General features: G+C 41.3%; 1 non-coding gene across 1 annotated transcript; it reads right to left on the bottom strand.

Annotated features, from left to right (window-relative positions):
• Window positions 1-6,152: 6,152 nt before the first annotated feature.
• Window positions 6,153-6,227, bottom strand: TRNAV-UAC (transfer RNA valine (anticodon UAC)). Its single transcript has one exon. It is a non-coding gene; the product is annotated as a tRNA-Val (tRNA).
• Between the last annotated feature and the right edge of the window lie 564 nt (window positions 6,228-6,791).

The raw sequence follows: 6,791 nt of genomic DNA, 5'->3' as shown, positions 1-6,791 counted from the left end.
TTATCCTGTTTCTCTTCCCTTCTGTAGTGAGTGCACTTTCTCTCCACAAAGTCTGACTGACAGTTTCTTCTGAATTTACTAACTTCAGGTTTTTTTTAACCCCTACCAATGAAATATGATACATTTTCTTTGATCCAACACAATGAGTGCCTACTCTAAATTTCCTTTCTGATCAAGACTTAGCAGTCAGTCCTTTCCACATACAAAATCTCTTCCATAACAGCCTCTCCTGTAGGTCTTAAATGTCACATACTTTTGAGTATTGTTTCTTTTAAAATGCAAATCCCTGTCAGACTGTGGCTGCAGACACTCTTCACAGAATGAGAGACTCAGATCCTTTCTAAGAAACTGCTGAATGGTGGGTCTTATTGGGGACATTGTGGAAATGTCTGGGTGTGTGTCAGAATGGTAAGGATGATGGATGAGAAAAAAAAATGGTCCCACTATTTGGTGAGTGACCTGGGAATTCTACCCGAGGTAGAAAGCTAGAATCCAGGAGGAAGGTGAGTATCTTAGATTTCCGGAGCAGGGCAGAGAGAGAGGAGGGACCTTAAACAAGGATCCCTGAGAGGTGAAATAAATTCTTGAATAAAGACCAACACTTACATCCTGACCATGCCCGGAATTTCAAAGTCTCTCCATGCACTGCCCGCTGAGCTATCACTGACTCTTCCTCCCATTGCTGACTATGGGTGCAGCCAAGGACACCTTTCTTCCAATATGGGGCGTAAAAAGTAAGTCATTACTCCTAACCAGTACTGTGGAAGAGAATAGAAAAAATAAATAAATAAACAGGGAAGAAAGCCAACGTGGGTTTCCTTGAAAGTTAAATCAAATCTGTCTCCCAGGAGTAAAGAGGCTGGGATTGATGAAGGGCTGGGATTTGATTGTATTTTAGATTAACTGGATCCCAATAAAGATGGAAGCCTTGGAGCCAGCTATCTCCAAATGCAGGTGCACCTAGAAGGTTCGTTCTCTTTGGATGTTACCATGGTGTTGCGCGTTCTGACTGGAAATCACCATCTCTATCAATATTTAATCTGACTGGCTCAGGCAGATAGCAATCTAGGGAATGAAATAAATTAGTCGCTGGGTTTTAAAGATCATCTTTCTCAAATCTGAGGTTTAATGCGATGCATGTGAGAAGTTACGTGAGGCAGCTAGCTAAGGAGGTGAGTTTTAAAAGAGCAGATTTCTAGGAAACATGGCCTCCCTAAGCCCCTCTCTTCTCTCTATCTTTAAGGAAGTCCCCCGTGTGCTCATCATCCTGGGACATGATCTTCTTCTCTTTTCATTTTGAAATTAATCTTTTAACATCTTTCCATTGAAGGAAGGAAACAAAGTCTAAACTGTAATACAGAGAACATGGCTTAGAAACAGCCTTTATGGCTACCATGGCATATTCATAGCTACTGTTTAAAGGCTAATTCTCCTTTTTGTTCCTTGTTTACACACATCTCTTGAGCTCTGTTGCTGCCTTGCTGGCTGTCGTGCCTCTCTGTTGCTAAGAGTGCTCTGGTTGGGTTCAGGGTCATGCAATTTTTATTATGTACAACATTGCCTGTGAAATTATCAAGCAGGAACATCAAAAAGGTCTGTGTTGCCATAGCACCAAAGACATGTCAGCCAGCTATCCACTCACAATTCTCAGAGTGATAGTGGACCTAATAACTGCAGCACAAACTCGGGGTCAGAAACCATCCATCCTAACAGTGGACTCCTTCATGTGTTCTGTTACCCAGAGGCTATCATCTTTTTCAATCATGCTTAGGGATGTTGAGGGTTGAATGATAATAGGGTGCATGCAGAACAATAAGCACAGAGCCACCCAATAATAACAGTAGTGATCGCTTTCTCTGTGCCAGATTCTTTACTTATCACTTGTCATGGATCATAGTAATATTCACAACTACACAGAGGTAAGGTGCCATCATTATCCCTATTATATAGATGAAGAATTGAGGCTTAGTGTGGCCACATGATTTGCCCTTGTCTACAAAGCTAGAAAGTGGTAGATATCAATGCCGGCATCAAAATGCCAGGGCCCCGCTTGCATAATATTTTGCCCTTCAAGATCCACTCACCTAGGCCCACGCACTGGTTTCTGCTTTGCCCTCTCACCTTGGACTTCAGTGATTTCAGACCATGTGGTCTTTTCTTTTTATGATGTTCCTTTCTTCCTCAAGCTTTCCCTCCTCCTCCTCCTCCACACTTCCAAATCCTCCTGGGAAGGGTGATTGTCAAATATTCAATAAGAGATCATGGTCAGGAAAAGACCAGTTAGACTTGATGCATCAGCTTGGTCCTGAAGGAGCCCTGCAGCTCCAGTGAGGAAGCCTTTACCAGCTGGTTTTTGGGGCAGCTCCACAGGGTGGGTAGGTACGGAACGCTGGGGTGAGGAGTGGAGCGATGCCTGTTACTAACTGGTATGGACAGGTAGATATGGTAGAAATTGGCTCTGAATTTCAGCCCTGACTCCTGTAAGTCCCTGATCTGAGTTTCTATTCAAGCACCACTTGATGGATTCAAACACTCTGGGGTTAGTCTTCACTCTGCTTTGCTCTCTTCTTGTTCTCATCTCACTGCCTTGTAATTATGTGTCCGTGTCCATCTTTTATACCAGACCCTTCACTATGTTAAGTAAAGGTATTAGGTTCCAAGTAGAATCCACCTTTGCATCCTCCTCACCTAACACACTGTTGAGTGAATAAATGAATCTGTGCATCTGGTAGTATTACCTTTTTCTGCATGTTTTCATCTGGATTTATAGACCCCCGAATCTCAGAGCAAGAATTCACTTCTCCACTTCCGGGCACCCACAGTTCTCTAACACAGACTACACACTCAGTATCGAGAAGCCATAATAATAAACCAATGCTAACTTTTCATGTTATTGGGCACCTTTTATGTGCCACACCACACAGGAGTTGGAATTCAGATATCATATATATGAACATATACCACACACATTTATACATATTATCATATCCTATGTATGCTGGTCGTATGTACACACACACACTCACACACTTAATCTTTAAAAAACAAAACTCTGAGGGCAGGCATTTTTATCTCCACTATGTAGAAAAACTTGGAACCAAAGAGCAGGGATTTACATTTTTAAAATTCATTTCAACAACTATATGCAAACCGCTCATTGTCATCGACACTGGGTGGTGGGTATCCAGCGGCAAACAATTCAGAATGTTTCATGTCCTTTTGGAGCTTTCAGTATGTGGCAGAGAGATGATTACAAGTTGTGATAATGCTGTGAAGGGGAAAGGGATGCTATGAGGGAATATACCAAGGGGACTATAATTTAAATTTAGAGGGGTTGAGGAAACACTTGTATGAGAAGACACCTTATCTAGTAAGGAGCTGGGCTAGAACTGGGGTCTAAATCTGTTAGGCTGTTGGTGGATAAAATGACATCTGTGTGCTTCATTTTGTAAAAGAGATGTGCTCTTAACATTTTTAAAAAATAAAAAAAATATTCTATTTTAATTCTGTTTTAATTTTTCTACTATTCACAAAATATATTAGAGTAGGGAAAAAACTCAAGGGTTCCCCATGTAGGGATCACTTGGTTAGCAGTCATTATATCTATTATCCAAAAATTACTTGAATGCCTTCAGTGGTCAGGAGCTCACTACCTCCAAATACAGCCTATTCTGCTCTCAGTAACACACATGACTTATTACAATCTCATCATGTGCTCAAAGCTGCTTCCTCATTATTTCCATCTGGTCAACCTAGAAAAATCCTAGAAAAAGAACTGACTTCTTCCTCATGCTGTTTCCCATGGTACTCTGCTGATTTGCCCACCTGATGATTTCAGGGATCCCTTCCTCATCTTTTCCCTGGCAAAGTATCACCAGGGACCATCATCTTATATTCCCTGAGTGTCCCTCTTAAAACAGTACAACCAGAACTGAACAAAGTGGCATCTGACCAGCCCACAAAGTGTCAGCATTTTTCTTACTGTGATCTGGTCACTTCCCTTTCTCCACAGCCATAGTCTGGTAACAAATGGACCACAGCACCCTTTCTTGGCTCTGTCACAGTGCTTCAGATTTCTATTATTTGTTCATGTGTTCTGCTTTTCACTCATTCCATCAGAAACTCCTTGAGGGAAGCTTCTACCATAGGGTTTTGCACATAACAATCAGACCCTAAATGTTCTTCGAAAGAAATTTTGGAAATGGAGAAAGCCCCTCTGTTTCTATCAGAAGATCTGTCTGAATTCACTCCTTAAAAATCAGACATGAAAATCAGAAGATTCCATCATGACTGTCCAAATTATCTAATGCTGCTATGAGGATTGGGACCATTCAGAACATTTGCCCAATTGGTGTTTCCTACTAAGGGTGTCTTGGTGTTTCCTAGTAAGGGTGTCTAACAGTCACGCATTAGTGATCCCCAAAGTTTTTTTTTTTTTTAATTCAAGGACAACTTTTAAATTCCCTTTATTTTTTGGATTCAGTTAAAATCTCTCTGTCCATCTTTACATCTCTTTAACTATCCTGCCCTGCTTTCAGCCAGTTTCTCCATGTTTGCTATGCTCCCAAATTCTTGCTCATTTGCCATCATTTCGTCCTGCAGGAACAAACACTGGTTGGGGTTTTTCACTTCACTACTGATCTTTCCCGTTATAAAAACACAGTCCATTTGGATTTTGTTCTGCAAGCAAGCTGGAGATTTTCCATCTGCCAGGCTCCTCGGCCAACGTATGGAGAAGAATACGATCTTGTGTACTGTAGAAATGCTATTTTCTAAAACCGAGAGGAATAGCTGTGGGGTGAGGATGGAAGGAGAAATGGAATCCTGTGAGAGGTGGGCAGGCCAGTTTCAACAGCACCTTGCATTTATGCATCGCTGACCATGGGCCAGGCACTCTGCTGAATGCCTTCCGTTTACTCATTTAATCTACACAACAACTCAATGAGAGAAGCCTGAATACTATCCCCATTTTACAGATAAAGAGACTGAAGTTCAAAGTGGTTAAAAAATGTACCCAAGATTACGCAGATACTAAGGAGTAGAGGTGGAGAGCAAAATCCTAGCAGCTCTGGCACCAGAGCCCATGTTTCCTCTTACCGTGGCTATTTCAATGCTGCCTACCGGGATTCCTCCCCGAATTCTCAGAAGTCATCCAGTCCTATTACCATATACAGTCTTGCTCTGACTAGACCCATCAACTTAGAAATAGAACTCAACGTGTGCCACAGTTAGATTGGCAGGAACACTGGACTGTAGTTAGGAGTCACGAATCCTGTGTCGTGTATCTGAACCTCTTCTCCGAAATCTTGGATTAGAAGTTCACTAAAGTCTTTCATTTCTTGATGCTATTCCTAAATAAGAAAAACAAGAATGTTAGAGCATGAGAGGGTGTTAGCCATCATCTCTAGCCCTGTGTTTCCCAATATGTGGAGGAGATGTGCTGTTAAAAAAAATTAGAGTCATTTACTGAGATGGTTACCCACATTTCATTCCTGGTAGGTCACCCTGCCAATGTCATGACAAAAGTCTCAGTGTGGTGCTAGGGTGTCTTCAACACCTCTCTAATGCTTGCTAATCTCCCTTTTTAACCAAGAGAGAGCAGGCTCCAGATTGAGAGCCTTTGGCAGACAACAGTATTCATTGTAATGGTTTTATGTGGTCTGCCAGAAGAGACCTCTTCAAGCAAACCTAAAACCTAGGCTTAATAAGAGTGTAGTGGTCCAACTGGGAAAAGGACCTTGGCTTAACCAGTGTCCCAGAAAGAAAACATTTTCAAAGACATGAACCTGAAGGTCAGGAAGTGCGCCCCTCCACGAGGGAGGTTTTCTGTGCCTTCTCTGCAAAGCTGGGCCTAGTAAAATGAAGGCTTTACCAACATTGAAGAAAACACTGTCCTATTGTGCCAACTTTGGGGTGTTACCTTGGATTTATGGAAAGTAATCCTGGTTCCCATGTATAGATAAGGTGAAAAGTTTCTTTGTAAAATTAATTAATTTGAGTAAAATAAAAGACGTGATCTTTCCTCTCATTTGAGTCACCATCTAGTGGAGAAGATGTTGATTTTCATCCAGTAGAAGATGTAAGAGTGTTCTGTTTGGTAGAAAAAAATAACTCCTAAGGTGACCGTTTGAACAGAAATATAAGCAGTCTTGTGGTTCCACTGGGAATGGAACCCAGGACCTTCTGCGTGTAAAGCAGATGTGATAACCACTACACTACTTGGAACCACCACACTACATGGAACCTTAAGGTGACTGTCTGGTTGCCCTGTGAGATGTTGACCAGCTTTTTATCTAACCTGGACATTTTAGTCCATCTTTTTCAAATGCCTGTAATAACCTCTGATTTTCTATTCCTCTTTGGAACTGGTTTTCCATAGTCCTGGTTCCCTCATAATGGAGTTGAAATCTTTGATTCATGTTCATTCTATACTTGCAGATGAACCATGTTTTAAATTTTTGAAAAACAAAACAAAATAATTAGTCTTTGATAACACTGAACAAGTAAAATTTAGCAATTATTCCTTGATCATGTCCAGTAGGCCAGGCACACAAATAAACAGAATTAAAAACTGTGGTAAGTGCTTTGAAGGAAGAAGTGAGTGTGGGGTGAGCTTAGTTTTTATTTGAGTCAAAGAATTGAAAGAAAGGAAGTTGAAAATATGTAAGTGATTAGACATGTGGTTCAGAGACAGTACAATTGTGATGGTCATATGTGATTGGCTGAAATTCTGAGGTGTCTGGCTATCTCCCCCTACAGATAGATTCCTATACACTCAAGGCAGACGAGCT

This window comes from Balaenoptera ricei, chromosome 15, assembly GCF_028023285.1.
Source record: "Balaenoptera ricei isolate mBalRic1 chromosome 15, mBalRic1.hap2, whole genome shotgun sequence".
NCBI lineage: Eukaryota > Metazoa > Chordata > Mammalia > Artiodactyla > Balaenopteridae > Balaenoptera > Balaenoptera ricei.
The sequence above is the reverse complement of the archived record's forward strand: the minus strand, read 5'-3'. Positions and strand labels throughout refer to the sequence as shown.